This window comes from Rhinolophus hipposideros, assembly GCF_964194185.1.
Source record: "Rhinolophus hipposideros genome assembly, chromosome: 14".
NCBI classification, from domain to species: Eukaryota; Metazoa; Chordata; class Mammalia; order Chiroptera; family Rhinolophidae; genus Rhinolophus; species Rhinolophus hipposideros.
In genome coordinates this window covers 62,409,571-62,426,728 of record NC_138060.1, presented here as the reverse complement: position 1 = coordinate 62,426,728, position 17,158 = coordinate 62,409,571, and the positions used below count along the sequence as shown (strand labels likewise).

Here is a 17,158-nt window from a genome sequence, read left to right as displayed (position 1 = left end):
ATTTCTCCAAAAGAAAAGGAAAAATACAATCAATCCAATACTTATACATGGATGTCCATCATAGCTTTATTTATAATAGCAAAAAATTAGAAACAACCTACGTGTCCATCAACAGATGAATGGATAAACAAATTGTGGTGTGTTCATATAATGGAATACTATTCAGCAAAAGTAAGGAGTAAACTACTGATACATGCAACAACATAGGTAAATCTCAAAATAATTAGACTAAATGAAAAGAAGCAGGCAAAAGAGTACATACAATCTTTTTGATTTACATAAAATTTTAGAAAATGCAAAAACAAATCTACAGTAACAGAAAGCATATCACTGGTTGCTTGAAGATGAGTGAAGGGGCAAGAGGAGAAAGGAGAAGTGAACACATAGAATAAAGAGGGGCATAAAGAAACTTTTTTTTACATTTTTTTATTAGTTTCAGGTGCACAAAACAATGTAATAGTTAGACATTTATCATTCATCTCCCTCACAGTGACAACACCCCCCCCCCAATCCACTACCCCTCTGACATCCCACACAGCATAAAGAAACTTTTGGGGTGATTACAGTGATGGAGTCAAGGGTAAATATGTATGTCAAAAATTATCAAATTGTCAAAAATTCAAACAGGTATGGTTTACTGTATGTCAATTAATAACTAAATAAAGTGATTTAAAAAAAAAAAAGCAGTCAAGGAGAACTGAGATGGCTCACTTTCAATCCAACAAGTTTATTTGCCAATCTTTTAGAGAACAAAACAGGTAACGATTGTTCAATCAGCCAGCCCCCGGTCACAGAACTAGTAAGAAGTAAAAGCAGGATTCAAATCCAGGACTATGCAGTAATCAAGACCTTTCTCTTTATACTTCTTTCTGAATCGGTAAAGATCCTGGTATATAAATGTTATTAAATGCCAGGCACTATTCTAGGCTCTGGGAATACAGCAGTGGAAAAAGATACAAAAACTCTTACACTTGAGGAGCTTAAACATTCTAGGAATATACAGGTGATAAAAAAACAAAAATATATGGTACATAAGATGGCCAAGTAAATAAGGAGAAAAATAAAGTGCTAAGAAATGGATGGTTCAATTTTAAAAAGTAGAAATGTTTGAAGGAAGATACTGCAGAATAATGCAAAAGACATTCACTAATGTGAAAAGGACAGGTGAAAACGGAGGAGCAATGAAATGACTTGGCTAGTCTAAAAATAAAATAAAAACAGTTAAGAAGGGAAAGATACATTGGTAGACTGGCTGCCACCTAACAAAAAAATTCTTTTAATTTAGTGTGATTCACTGGTATATATCTGTTATGCATGAAGAACAGTTACACCATTCCCCAATAGGTCGATGAGAATGTAAGACACCAAAATGTTTAAAAAAAAAAAAAACTGCAAAAGATGAATATTAGAGAAGATTACTGGACTAGGGGATAAATCTAAATAAAAATTCAAGTGAAAGATGATGACTCGAAAAATCAGTATACAATCTCAACATGCTGTTTATTTAGCTGGAAAACTGTCATTATGCAGTAGCATAATTACAGAGAATTGTTTCTGCCTGGAAGCACACAAAAAAATGATTAAAAAAAACTAGCAACCATACACTGAGATTTGAAATATGGTAGCTTAAGACTACTGATGCTAAGTCACAAACCTAAAACACAGGCTCATTAGGCACAGCAGATAAACTGAAAACAAGTAATAAAAATAAAGTAGTACTTTATTTAAGGCAGGAAAAAACCTACCATTTTCTCTCGTGATTTGTAAACAGTTCTCACTGTAACTGACTGCATAAAAGTCCAACGCTGACAAAATGCTGGGATTCAAAGGGTGGATCTACCAGGATAAAGCCCCTAAATCACTTCACTTTAAAACCTAACTTTGTTCCTCAAGCAGAGAAAACTTGCCCAAGAATCTGATGAAAGCTGTGGCTGCTCTGAGAAACATACACCTGAGTTCACTGATATCCATGTAAAACAGCCACTGATTTCTTAAAAGATTGCAAGCATTTATCACTCTCCATCTTAAATACCTGTGTCAAGTATTCAAAAACTAGGGCTTCATGGTTCTTTACGGGGAGAACCTCTTCAGACTCTACACTCCACTGGTATCAGTATGAAGCTTCCAAATACTGGAGAACAAATTCCTTAATGAATTACTGGGCTTGTTAGGTTGGGAGTAAAAAAATCACCCCTTTTGTCTTCCAGGGACGGTGTCTACAGGCATTCAGAATGGTCCAGCGTTTCACATACTGTCAGAGGCTGTCCTACAATACAGCCTTCAGCAAAACTAGGCTGTCCCGAACCCGTCCAGAAACAAGAAGGTTGAGAAAGAACCAAAATCTGCATGTGGCATGTGTCCGTGCCGACTTTGCAGAGTTCGTGCTGTGAGACCTAAAGTTCTGATGAGGTTGTCTAAAACGAAACATGTCAGCAGGGCCTATGGTAGGTCCATGTGTGCTAAACGTGTCTGTGACAGGATCAAGCATGCTTTCCTTATCGAGGAGCAGAAAATCACTGTGAAAGTGTTAAAGGCACAAGAACAGAGTCAGAAAGCTAAATTTAAAAATGAAGCTTTTTTGAGTAATAAACACAATTAAAGGCTTTAAAAAATCATTACTTTCTCTGCTCTAACATATAGTTGGGCCATAAAATTTTTTAACTTAAATTCCACAGGAATCTAGCCAAATACAAACATCTAATTTCCCTCTCTTCTAAAAACTAATACCACAGCTAATTTTTTTTTCACTTCTATAACACATAGGATAAAGAAAATGAAAGAGGAAAAAAAAAACCTACATAATTTTAAAAGCTGAAAACAGATGGGTAAATCTAAGAAAACCAAACTCATACCAACAGTAGAAAGAACCAACCCAATTTACACCTCAAAATCAAGAACTGGCAGGAATGGGTAACTCTGGAAGTGGCAGGAAGGAAGTAGTTCAGGGGAGGTGCTAAAATAAGAAAGGACTGATTTCAAATTGTCTAGACAGCATGTAGAGCATTAAATTCACCTCCTCCAATCCATATTTCAGTGTATTCCCTTTCCTCCACTGAGGAAAAGTTTCATCTCTGAAAGAGTAAACAGATTTTTAGTCTGGATTGGATGTCACAAGGCACATCTGAGGACTGGGGATAAGTATAAAAAAATAGGAGGATTATGTGAAAAACACAGAAAAATACTCCAGCTCTAGCCTCTCAGAATGCTGATATCCAAAACTTTTTACCCTTCAGATATTCTCATGCTATTCATTTAGAGTGGGGCCCCCAAGGACCCAACATATCGAATGAAAATAAACCCACACTAAAGAACATACTGAGAAATTTGTGAACATACTGTGAAATTTGAGAACTCTGGGAGCAGAATTGTGGTTCTGTTAATAAGCTTCCAAACAGAAAAATAGATTGTACTGAAAAGATCAGTAATCACAGACTTTCTAATACTAACACTGCAAGCCAGAAGACAATGGAACAGTGCCTTAAAAATGCTGAAGGAAAATGATTTCTAAAGAGTTAGGATAAAATTAAGACATTTTCAGACATGCAAATGTCTGAAAGGAAAAAAAATGTAAGTAGGAAAAAGATGTAAACTACAACCACTTTGGAAAGCAATTTGGCACTATCTTCTCAAACTGGACTCTGCATGTGTGACAACTCAGCAATTCCTCTCCTGGTCACATACCCTAAGAAAAATACACATGCATGCTGGGAAGCAACACAAGGAGGTTCATAGCAACACTGTTGTTCTTAATAACAAAAGAAAGGAAAAAATAAATATCAACCGACAGAAAAATGGATTAATAAAGTACAAAATATTAGAGCTACAAACAACTGTGTTGAATTTTAGACATACGTTATTTTATTTTTAAAATTCAGTTGAAATTTTTTCTTTCAGTGTACGCATTTTAACACACACACACAGATTTGTGTTATCACCACAAAACAGTTCCATCACCAAAAATAAATAAACAAAAACTCCCTCATGCTATGTCGTTAGAGTCACACTTTCTCCCAACTCTACCCATGGCAATCGCTGATCTGTTTTTCCATCACTACAGTTCTGCCTTTTGGGGAATGTCATCAAAATGGAATCATACGTGTCTAACTTTTAGGACTGAGTATTCACTCAGCATAACCTCTTTGAAACACATTCAAGTAGTCGCATGTATCAACAGCTCATTTCTTTTCATTGTTAGATAGTACTCCAATCTATGGACATTCCACACTTTGTTTATTCACCCAAGTCCCAAAATGACCACTGTGGGATGCAGACGTAGACAGATTAGATACCAATGGCTCAGCTCACGGACCACTGGTATGTCTTCTTTTGTGAAGGATCTGTTCAAATCTTTTGCCTATTCTTTTATTGGGTTATTACTGAGTTTTGAGATTATAAGTCATTTGCCATATAAATGTTTTACAAATATTTTCTCCAGGACTGTGGTTGCCTTTTAGTTTTCTTTACTGTTTTTCAAAAAGCAAAAGTTTTTAATATTGATTAAATATATACATCAATTTTATTTTTCCTTTTATAGTTTGTGCCTTTTGTGTCCTATTTAGGAAGTCTTTGTCTAAACCATTGTCAAATAGATATTCTTTATTTTCTTCTAGAAATTTAATAATTTTAGCTTTTAAGTCTCTGACACATTTCAAGTTAATTACGCCTTAAGAAAAAGACTGTTACATCCAGCATGTGAATTTTATGTTTCTAATACTGTATTTTTCACTTACAAAAATTCTATTTGATTTTATTTTACTTACTGTGCTGAAATATCTTTTTACTCATTTAAGCATACTTTGTTCTACTTCAGTGAAGATAGTTTTAATTTCACTTTAAAATCTTTATTTAGCTGGTTCCAACATCTGACTCATCTAAGGCCACATTTGGTTGATTTTTTTCTCCCTCGTTTCTTCCTATGTCCAATAATTGTGGGATTCTATCCTGGCTATTACAAATTTTAACTTGTGAAGATTAGAGATTGTTATTTTCAAAAATTTACTTATTTATTAAATTTATTGGGGTGACACTGGTTAGTAAAATTATACAGGTTTCAAGTATACACTTCTATATTATATCATCTATGTTGCACTGTGTTAACTCTGGGTGGTGAACACACAATGCAATATATAGATTTTTGTTACTTAAGTGTTGTTTCTTTTGTTTCAGCAGGAAGTCCATGGATGGCATACACTGTAAACTCGCTTCTTGAACTGCAGCTCCAGTCTCAGTTCAGATGTTTGTTAGCTGAGCTGCAATCAGTCTGTTCTGTGCATGCCGGTTCAGGGATCAGTAACAATTCTGGACAGGGAAGGAACTTCAGGATCTTCTCTCTGGATCTTTCCCTTTCACAATCTCCACATTCTACTGAGTGGCCATGATGATCATTCTCTGGTTTCCCCAGCCAGTAAGACAGTGATTATTCCACCATTCCCCATACCACAGTACTAAAGCCATGAGAATGAAACATACTTCGTACAGTTCTCAACTCAGAGTGTGCATCCACCCCAGGGTCTGTAGGCTTCTGTTCACTCTCCAGTCACTTTAGGTAGCTGGTTTTTCATGATGTCACAATATTATAGGTTTTTGTTTCGTTTTTCAGGTTAATCATCTGGAAGGGTCTTACTGTCACTACTGAAAACAGAAGCTCTGGACTGCCATACCCTGGTTTTCAATGGGGATTCATGGACATTTGCTTCGCTACCATGCCTCATTATCTACACATACATTACATATATTCTTTTGTGTTTACATTTTAAGAATTAGAATTTTTTTTAAATAGTGTTACTGTGGGAAATGTTTTCAAACACGTTGTAGTATGCACAGAAGAGTGGAATGAAACTAAACAAACAGGAAAAGCTGGTTTGTTTTCTCACAGGAAATTGGTAAAATATTTCATCATCTACCATGATAAAAATATAAGGTAAAAAGTCTTTAAAATTTTATATATAAATTGACATGTTAAATATTACATTTACAATTGGCCCTCTGTATCCACAGGTTTTGCATCTGTGGATTTAACTAACCGCAGATCAAAAATGTTTGAAGAAAATAATCCCAGAAAGGTCCAAAAAGCAAACTGAACATGCCACATGCTGAGCACTACGCTGAATCCATGCGAATGAAGTGACGTGTAGGCATATCCTGCTGTAGCCCACGTGCAAATATAGGTGATGTGCAAATACTATGTCGTATCACATAAAGGACGAGCATCTGTGAAAGGGGGAGGGGCGTGGAAGCAATCTGCCACGGATACCAAGGTATGGCTGTAGTTAAATATGGGGGGAGTCAAAAGTTATACTTGGATTTTCAACTGCGCAGGGGTCAGCACCCCTAACCTCTGTGTTGTTCAAGAGTCAACTGTATATATAAATCAATATATGGAATCAATAGAAATATACACAATTTAAAAAGATTTCATTTACAACAGCAACCAAAAAGTACATATCTAGAAATAAACTTAGGAAATATGCAACATCTACAAAGAAAAACACACACCTTTAAATGACCACTGAAGGTAAAATGCATATACAAAAGAATATGCATTAATAATTGCTTGTACCACATATGCATATAGAAACTGGGTGAATACATAAGGAACAACTGTGAAAAGAGTAAAAGGCTGAGTGGGCAAGAAAAATATTAATAGTGTTCAGCTGTTATTATCTTAACGTTTTTTAAGCCATCTATTAGCTATTCAAATATATGAATTAAAAGAAATCCAAATAGACAAATTTTAAGTATTAGTATTAGGGGCTAAAAATCAACAGAATGAAGTTTAATAGAATAAAGATGAAAGTCCCTAATTTAGGCTCCAAAAGATCAACTGAACAAATACAAAAAGTCTTAAAAGCATTTCATGTGAAAAAGCTTGGTTAGATGTGGTGATTTAATATTTTTAAAAAGGCATGAATTTGCGACAACATGGATGGATCTTGAGATTAGTATGCTAAGCGAAGTAAGTCAGACAGAAAAAGCCGAGAACCATATAACTTCACTCATATGTGGGATATAAAACTGAAAGCAACAAAGGAACAAGACAAAGAAAGAAAAACTGACAGACACAGACAAGTTTAGTGGTTACCAGAGGGTAAAGGGGGAGGGTGGTAAAAGAGGGTAAAGGGGGTCAGATATATGGCGCTGGGAGGAGAACTGACTCTGGGTGGTGAACACACAATGCAACATATAGATGATACATAAGTGTACACTTGAAACCTATCTAACGTTACTAACCAATGTCATCCCAGTAAATAAATAAATAATTTTTTAAAGGAAATGAAAAAATCCAACTAGGTTCAACAATATGCCCATTGGGAACACAATGAGCCAAAGAACCCAGGCATAAAACACTCATATTGTATAATCCACTCCAAAAATAGACCACTGTAATCTGTGGTATAAGGAGCCAAGACAATGGCCACTTCTAAGAAGAAAGGGATATAGAAGTATTGGGAGGGGGTATAAAATGGGCTGTGAGGGTTAAAATGGTGGAAGTTATATAGTATGTTCACTTGGTAATATTTAAGTGAGCTGTACACTTACGATCTGTGTACTTTTTAGCATGTTATATTTTAATAAGAAGTTTAAAATCGAAAAAAGTGGTTATAATAAAAATACATACTTCAAAGGATTACAATGAGGATTAAAGAGTTAACATATGTAAAGAACTTAAAATAGTACCTGGTACAAAGTAAGTACTATGTAAGTGTTTGAAATTTTTATTCCACTATTTACTTTTTTTTTCAGTTGGGAAGTTGTTTCTGTTTTGTTTTGTTTGTTTATTAGTTGCAACAACATGAATGAACCTTAAGAATATTATGCTACGTGAAATAAGTCAGACTGAGAAAGACAAATACCATATGATCTCACTTATATGTGGAATCTAAAAAACAGAATAAACGAGCAAACAAAACAAACAGACTCAGAGATAGAGACACCATTTACTTTTTTAAAGTGTGTACACATATACATTTTTATATACATATAGAAAGAGTCTGAAATATCAAACCATTAAGAGCAGTTACCTGAGCTGGGTGACGGGAGAAATGGGGATACACTTAGGAGGGATAAGTTAAGAGGAGGCTTTCACAAGTATTGATTTCATAATTTTTTAAAAGCCATAGGATTTTTAAAAATTAAGTACACTGTATTTGCCTATCCCATGTATGAGCATACTGCACCTACAAACACAAGCATGCCACGGTGTCTCTAAAGTTGTATTTTTTTCAGTATAACTCTAGTATAGAAACACAAAAATACCATAGGATTCAATACTAAAGTTAACTCTCCTCTATGTGAAATGAAAGATAGCACCACTTCTAAATCTTTTAACAAACATTCATCCTCAGAACAGAATTCTGAGTCTCCATTTTAACATAGAAACGAGCTGTGTATAAATTAGAGAGCTATTGGTTTATCTTTTGGGGTTATCTTTCTGCATTTCTAGATAACAACACTTCAAGTTAGAGACTATCTTTTTAAATGTGTTTTACACACTCTACAAGGAAAGAAAAACTTTAAAAGAGGTGAATATGCCTTAATATAAAGATAAACCAGGTATTCCAACTAAGTCCCAAAAGGGTTTCAGTCATGAGGTGGTGAGGGGAGCACATAATGTCTGGTGAGTCAGAGAAGAACAAAGATTTCAAGGAGATGGTTTGTAGAATGGGAAAAAGGGAAGCTAAGGGTAGAGACATGGAAAATAGATGGAAGAGGACAGCAAGGAGTCTATGTCCCATCCTGGCCACAGAAACAGTGAATTATTACGAAGAGATGCAGACAGAAAAGCTGAAGGAGCTTTCTCTCTAAGAGTCTGAGACCCAGGAGCACAAGCAGAGCACACTGCAGTTCTAGCACTGTTTCAGGGTACAGGTGTCAAAACTCCCAGTAACAAGGGCAGTTTTGAGAATTCTTAGTAACAAAAAAATCAGAAGACTAGAAGGAAAAAGAACATTAACACATAGCACTAAAGTTTAGGTTCAGGACTGGTTTCTATCATTTAACTAATTGAAATAGAGTTTAAAAGAAAATGCAGCCCAAGATATTCATTCCATTTAACTTATGAACTAATAAAATGTAATTGTCATTTCCTCAATCAATAATCTATTTCCAACCCACAATCTCAAAATACCACAGAGAAAAATACCGTCTCACATGTATCAAAGTTAATAAGGTCATTTATAAAGCAATAATGCCCACTATAACACAGTATTTTCTTACTGAAATTATACATAAATTCTGATCTCGTGTGAGAAAAGTGTATTAATTTACTGAAGAGGCAAACAGAAGGTAGTTAAGTAATTTTGTTCACTATCATTATACATTTTTCATGTTAAGAACAGTATTGCCTAGTTCCTCTGGAAATAAATTTCATTATTCTTTAATCGACTTTTTCCAAACTGATAATCACTCTTACGCTCCTCCACTTAAGCTTCCTACAATACCTTTGTCCCTGGATCAAAATGTTTCAATGGTTCCCCATGGTCCACAGAATAAGGGCCAAATTCCTTACTCTGATATTCAAGCACTTCACACTCTCAGCCAAACCTATCTTCCTAATTTTCTCTCAAATGTCACAGGAGTCGGTGACAGTTCTCCGAAAACACCCTGCACAAGTCTCCAATTCATACTGCACTGTTTTCTACTACCTGGATCTCCTCTCATGCTTCCACGTCACTCACAAAAATCCTCCTCACACATCAAGACTCAGTTCTTTCACCTTTAGGAATCTTCCCTGGCGTCCCCAGGCCCTGACTCCTGTGGCACATTCTACTTCTACCACACTTGCTACAGCTTTGTGTGCAAGGTGTCCAGGTGCGTCCGGTAGTCTATCTCCTTACTATTCTGTGTTCCCAGCACTCCTAATGCTCACCTTTACAGAGACGCTCCCACACGACGTGATTCAGTGGGGCTATCAGTCAGACACCACCCTCCACCACAGGTGGGCATGTGAAGTAGACCAGGCCATACTATTCATTCCCTGAAGTCTTCCCAACAGGAAATAGCTATTTCCTATTCCATCAAGCGCTGTAAAGAGGCAATCCCAAAGCTGTCAGAAGCTATTCCCCAACAGTGAAAGGAGTAAACTGAAGAAGTTAATGGCTGCACAAAAAAAAACAACAGTCCAATCCATATACATACACCAAAATGTAAGACAGACACCAAGAGGTCCTGATGTCTTGAGGCCCTTATTCCAGTTTAATGGGTCTGAGGCCAGACTCACTCATGCCTTTTCTTGTTACACAAAGCAATAAATTCTCCCTTCTGCGTCAGTTTAGGATGGATTTCGATTAATTGAAAGAATTCTTTGCATAAGCTCCTGAAGAATAGGAATAAGTTTGTTTCCTCCACTGAACCTCCACATGGTAGACATCTGATAAATATTTCTAAACTGATTCCTATCTTCTGGTAACTCTATGCAAAATTCAATGATATAGGAAAAAGCCTTATACAGGGAATCAGGATCGGAATTCAAGACCCAAATAGCCAAACTACTGAGTGACCTTGACCAAAGCATCACTCATCTCTGACCTTGGTAATCCCACCTGAAAAACAAGAAAGTTGAGCATCATTATGGTACCTTCTAGGTCTAAAATTCCATGTACAATTTTTAGCCAAAAATTCTTGTCTACTGGCACTGTTTCAACTACTACAATCATAAAATAAAACTTCCCAAATCTAATTTTCACAATCCTCTAGATCACGGGTCATGGAAGTAAGTAGACCTGTACCTTCTTCTTTCATTGTTCCCCAGAGCCTAGCACATACCAGATCTCCAATAAATGTCTACTGAATTAATAAAATTCAGTAAGTTATCAAAATTTATATTTCTTAACTTCATGTTACTACCTATGTTTTTAACTATCTCAAAAAGAACTTCTTCCTCTTCCATTCTTGTCAAGAAACAAAGTTTAACTTTCCTTTTCCTCTGTGATTAATGTAACAGCTATAGTGGATACCATCTTGCCAATTTTTGTAGCATGTAATATCAGTCCCACCTTTATCCTCCACCTCCTAATCATAACTAAAAACAATTTCAAATTCTGTATTTTCAGGGCCAAACTGTTCTTCAACAATTTCTATCAAATTATACCTTCATGTCTGAAATGGTTCCAACAATTTCCAACCACTACAACTGCATGTATTTCTTTCGCCCAACACTAGAATTTATTAATATTTTAACTACACAGTCTCTATGAAGTAAACAATTAGAGAATATCCAAGTAAAACATCTGTAAGAACCACTCTAATGTGTTGACTCGAGAAGATTATTAGACTGACTTAAAATAACTTATCTGGATGTTCAACTTTCGAATCATTTTAATTTGATGAGGGGATTCTGGAAAGAACCATATAATAAATATCTCTGGGTGGTAAGACCTAGGCTAAGCAAAATTTTTTCTTTTTATTTATTTCTACTTACTACTTTTACAACAAAAGGTTAACTTGTGTAATTTTAAATTACTCGTTATATAAATGAGTTTTTAGTACCTTGACTTTGAGTATTAACTAACGTAGTAAGAAAGATGAATGAAGACTGGGGAAGAATACAGAACTGCCAGCAAACTGGGGCATGAACACCATGAGGAAGGAAGAGGTAACATATCCAGATCCATATGATACATACTTTTACAAATACAAATAACACACACAGCAGGGCTATGTACAAGTAGTAGCTTGGGCTAAGTGCAATAGAAATTAATCTTGCTACGAAAGAAAGAAAAAAAAAGTGAATATGAAAAAATCCACAGCTGGCATCATACTCACTGGTGAAACCTGAAAACTTCTCCCAGAAGATCAGGAACAAGATAATGACGCCTACGTTCACCTACTCAACATAGCGCTAGAAGTTTTAGCCAGAGCAATAAGGCAAGAAAAAGAAACAAAAGGCATCCACATTGGAAAGGCCAAAGTAAAATTCTCTCTCTTTACAAATGACATAATCTGATGTGTAAAAAACTTTAAAGAATTCATAGCTTTCCCCAAAAAAAAACCATTAGCGCTGAGAGGAACTCAGCACCCACAGAATATAAAATTAACATACAAAAATCAGTTGTATTTTCTATACACTAACAATGAATATGAGAACATTAAGAGAACCATTCTACTTACAATAGCATCATAAAAATAAAATACTTAGATATAAATTTAACCAAAAAGATGCAAGGTTTGTGCACTGAAAATTACCAGATACTGTTGAAAGAAATTGTAAAAACTAAATAAATAAACAGACACTTCATTTAAAATAGGGAGGTCAGAATAGGGACTTCTCATGCCCTGTATCAATCAAGAAGCACAATTTCCTTTTCCCCTCTAAAACAGAGCGTCCTCTTTTATTTTAGTGGACTTGCGCATGGACAGCACGGTTGCACATATTCTGGGTTGCAATTCCTTGCTATTCCCAAATAAACCCATTTTGCTGAAGAAATAGCTGACTTTTTATTTAAGGTCAATGTGTTTGATGACCCACACAAGGATCCAGAGAAGACCCCCGATAACTCAGAGGCTGGAAAGCAAGCAGGTGAGGTGCCCACAAAGCCCACTGAACTGTTTTCTCACTGACCCTGGAGTTTGAGGATGTTTTCTCCTGATTGAGCTTCTGCTATCTTTGTATTTTGAAGCTGTCCAGGCTCTATTGGGATCTGTTTAAGGCTTCACCTCTGTCCGTCACAAGCCTCATTTATTTCCAAGTACTCATTTTTGGCAACTGGGCCCAACTCCTTTGGGATCAGGCAGCTTCTTGAGACTATGCTAGCCTTCAGCCTGAATCCCTTTGCAACCAGACTGTTTCTACTGAAACTGTTCTGGCCTTCAGTCTGGTTCTAGACCAGACTCTGCCACTCAAACTGTGCTTCAGCCTTCAACCTGACTTAATTGGGAGCTGGCTGTTCTGCTAGAATTGTGCTGCTCAGCTTCAGCCGACTCCTTCAGGATATGACTGTTCTTAGTGGGACTGGCTGGTATTTGGCATACAGGCTGTTTGGGTCTCTGCTCTAGAGAAAAGCCTCTGAAAAATGGCATCCCAGTTATCTAAAAACTTTCAGAGCACCCCTCCTACTGGGACCCTGGCCAATTTTATGTTTAAAAACTGTGATGTCTCCTCACGCACATTTCTAACAAAATGGACTGGTTTGACTAAAAGTAGTTTAGAATACCAGTGGCCATTATGGAGAACTTCTGAAATCCCCAAAACTTATTTTTCTTAAAACCAAATTGGACAACCATAGCTTTGAAATTCACAAAATTGAATGGACTACATATTTTGATTGGTATTTCAAGGCTTCTAAATGTTACCATGAATCCAAAATTGCCCCTTTGCAAAAAAAGTGTTTAGATTAATGGATGCAAATAAGCATTTAAAGAAAGAGAAAAATGGGGCCGGTCCCGTGGCTCAGGCGGTTAGAGCTCCATGCTCCTAACTCCGAAGGCTGCCAGTTCAATTCCCACATGGGCCAGTGGGCTCTCAACCACAAGGTTGCCGGTTCAATTCCTTGAGTCCCGCAAGGGATGGTGGGCTCCGCCCCCTGCAACTAAGATTGAACACGGGCACCTTGAGCTGAGCTGCTGCTGAGCTCCCGGATGGCTCAGTTGATTGGAGTGCGTCCTCTCAACCACAAGGTTGCCGGTTCAACTCCCGCAAGGGATGGTGGGCTGTGCCCCCTGCAACTAGCAACGGCAACTGGACCTGGACCTGGAGCTGAGCTGCGCCCTCCACAACTAAGACTGAAAGGACAACAACTTGACTTGGAAAACAGAAAAAAGGTCTGGAAGTACATACTGTTCCCCAATAAAATCCTGTAAAAAGAAATATGGTAAATGTTTAAATTTTTTTTAATGCATTACAGTAAAAGACACATTGCCATTAATCCCCCTCAAAATACTCTCCCTTGCTTTGAATGCACTTATCCCATCCGTCTTGGCACTTTCTGAAGCAGTTCTGGAAGTCCTCTTTTGTGAGTGTCTTTAGTTGCACTATCGTGGCTGCCTCAATGCCCTAAATTGATGCAAAACGTTTACCTTTCATGGTCATTTTGACTTTGGGGAAGAGCCAGAAGTCACACGGTGCCAGATCCGGTGAATAAGGTGAACGAGGACACACCGTAATGTTTTTATTTGACAGGAATTGCCGTACCAGAAGTGATGAGTGACTCGGAGCATTGTCATGATGAAATAAAGACACTCACGAAAGAGGACTTCCTTCATCCCTTTGACTATTTCGTGCCAATCCCTTCTGGCCTGCAAAGTTTCTGTTGAGAAATCAGCTGACAGTCTTATGGGAGCTCCCTTTAAAGTAACTATGATGCAAGTGTTGCTACACTTGATGCTGTCCCAGAGTCTCTTAAACTATCCTCATTTTTTTTTCCGTTTTTGTTTTTGCTCTTCTGATTGGGTGTTTTCTGCTACCTTGTCTCCAAATCACTGATTTGACCTCTGTGTCATCTAGTCTGTTGTTGAGTCGTTCTTCATTCTTCATTTCAGTTATTGTATTCTTCACTTCTGATTATTTTTACAGTTTCTACGTGCTTTTCATACTTGCTATCTCTTTGTGGAAGTTCTCACTAAGTTCCTTGAGCATCCTCATAACCAGTGTTTTAAATTCTGTCTCTGGTAGGTTGCTTGCTTCCATTTCATTTAGTTCTTTTTCTGAGTTTTCTCCTGTTCTTTCATTTGGGATGTATTTCTTTGTTTTCTCATTTTGGCTGCCTCTCTGCGTTTGTTTCTATGTATTAGGCAGACCTGCTATCTCTCCCATTCTTACTAGATGGCCTTATGTAGCAGGTGTCCTGTGGGGCCCAGTGGCACAGTCTCCAGAGTCACCTGCACTGGGTGCTCCAGGAACATCTCTTGTGTGGGTTGTTTGTGCCCTCCTGTTATGGTTGAGCCTTGACTGCTATCAGCACATCAGTGGGTGGGATTGATCCTCTCAGGCTGACTGGCTGTGGGGTTTGGCCACAACCACAGCTTACAGGCTGCTATGTGAGGGGCTCACCCCATGGAGCGAGATTTACTCCAGTGGGCTCTCTTCAGACCGCCCTTTGGGTGTGCCATTTGTGGGGCTAATTAGGTGCTGCTCTGTTATGGTCTGAAACCAGCCTCCAAGTATATTGATTCTGGGGCATCTTGGGAGGGGCTAGATGCAGGCCCAGGTCAGCCACTGCCTATGACTGGCCAGGAACTACCTGGTAGGAGCTACAAAGTAATCCACAGTTGGTTGCTGCCTGTGCTGAACCTGGAGGCATGTGGAAGAGGCCACGCTGCAAACCGAGGACTGCTGCCACCAGTATCAGACTTAGGGTAGCTCTGCAAAAGGCCAGGTCACTCTGAGGCATCTTGCCAGCTACCAGTGCCCTTAAGGTTCAGCCTCTGATAAAGCCTCGTATGGTACGGAATTGTGTATGTTGGGGCATCAGTGAGTCACCAAGGTGGAGCAAGCAGAGCTCACCAGACCGATTCAGATTTGGCTATGGGCATTGGAGCAGGATACCACACAGGAAAGATGGCACCGGCCTGCTGGCTGCACAGGAGAAAGACCCCACACAGAGAAAACGGCAACTGTCCCTGCAGTCCTCTCCCAGAAGCCACACAACTCAGTCTCTCCTCATATGTCTCCAACACCCCGAGTCACACTGTCCTTCTGCTGGAGCCCAGGGTGAATGCCTGCAAGAGAATGAGTCTGTACACGGACCCTTTAAGAGGACCTCTTGGTTTTCTACAGCCTTCCGTCCCACTTGGATAGTCAGAATCCCCACTGTTTTTTCCACAGACAGATATTATGGGGGCTCCCCTTCCCAGCACCAGTACTCAGGGCTGGGGAGCTTGGTGTGGGGTTGGGGTTCCCCACTCCTAAGGGGAACCTCTATAGTCAAGATATCCCCCCAATTTTGAACCACCACACAAAAGTCTAGGGCCAGCCCGTTTCGTGTCTCCACCCCTCCTACCAGTCTCCATGTGGCTTCTTCTTTATATCCTTAGTTATAAAACTTCTGTTTACCTAGACTTCAGATGGTTCTCCAGGTTGACTGTTCTATAATTTAGTTGTAATTTTGATGTTTTCACAGGATGAGGCAAGTATAGCATTTATCTACTCTGCCACGTGGGAGCTCTCACCCCAGTATGTTTAAATATATCAAAAGATTTTTTTCAGAAGTTTCCTTCCCTCTATCCATAGTGCTCCAAGCATTCCTACTTGTTTCTTCCCTTTCCCATATCAAAAAGTAAAACAAAACCCCCTCCTTCCTGGCTTTCCTAATGACAAGACGTCTGCAGCAGTATCAGATGTCTACAAGGACCCACCCAGAAGGAACACTGCCCTCTGCACAGAACAACTCTGCATCAGGCTGTCACTCACACAGCACTGCCTCTGTTCCAAAGAACAGAGCCCAACCTTGACCATGAGTCAGGAAGTTCTTTTAACAGGACTGAGTCTATCATAAAAGCACTGAATCTCACTTCAAAGGACAGGAAAGGAGCCACTTTCAATTTCTCACACAGCTGATTACCCAATTTTCCTTGAACAAGTTCAATTCAGATCTAGCTTACAAATATATGGCTGGAGAGAGAAGAAAACAGAAGTGAGAGGCTAGCAAATGGGAAAAAGGATAATATCCCAAGTAGCTACAGAAAAAAGAAAAGGGCAGAGATAGAAAGAATACTTGAAGTGTGTGTGTGTGTGTGTGTGTGTGTGCGCGCGCGCCAGGGGTGCCAGAAAAAAGTACACACATGACTTGTACTCATCTTTTGTCATCAGTATATATTACAATTTTAACACAGTTTTTTCTTTCCTTAAAATGTGCATACAGTGGTGGCCAGTTAGCTCAGTTTGTTGGAACACAGTGCTCATAACACCAAGGTTGCCGTGGGATCCCCGCATGGGCAACTGTGAGCTGTGCCCTCCACAACTAGATTGAAAGAACTACTTGACTTGGAACTGATGGGTTCTGGAAAAACACACTTAAATAATTTTTTTTTTAAATGCATACTTTTTTTGCACATTTTTTTGGCACCCTCGGTATATGTATACACAGAGAGTACAAAAAAATGCACAAGTATACACATTTTAAGAAAGAAAAAACTGTATTCAAATTGTAATACTCAATACATACTGATAACAAAAGATGAATACAAGTCACGTTTGACTTGTGCAATTATAAGAGGTGCTCAA

General features: G+C 38.2%; 1 protein-coding gene and 1 pseudogene across 5 annotated transcripts in view; one reads left to right on the top strand and one right to left on the bottom strand.

Moving 5' to 3' along the window:
• DOCK3 (dedicator of cytokinesis 3) overlaps positions 1-17,158 on the bottom strand; it is a 297,859-nt gene that overhangs the window by 270,852 nt on the left and 9,849 nt on the right. The window lies entirely within an intron of this gene.
• Positions 2,229-2,599, top strand: LOC308507341 (large ribosomal subunit protein eL34-like; annotated as a pseudogene). The gene has a single exon. The product of its transcript is annotated as a large ribosomal subunit protein eL34-like (transcript).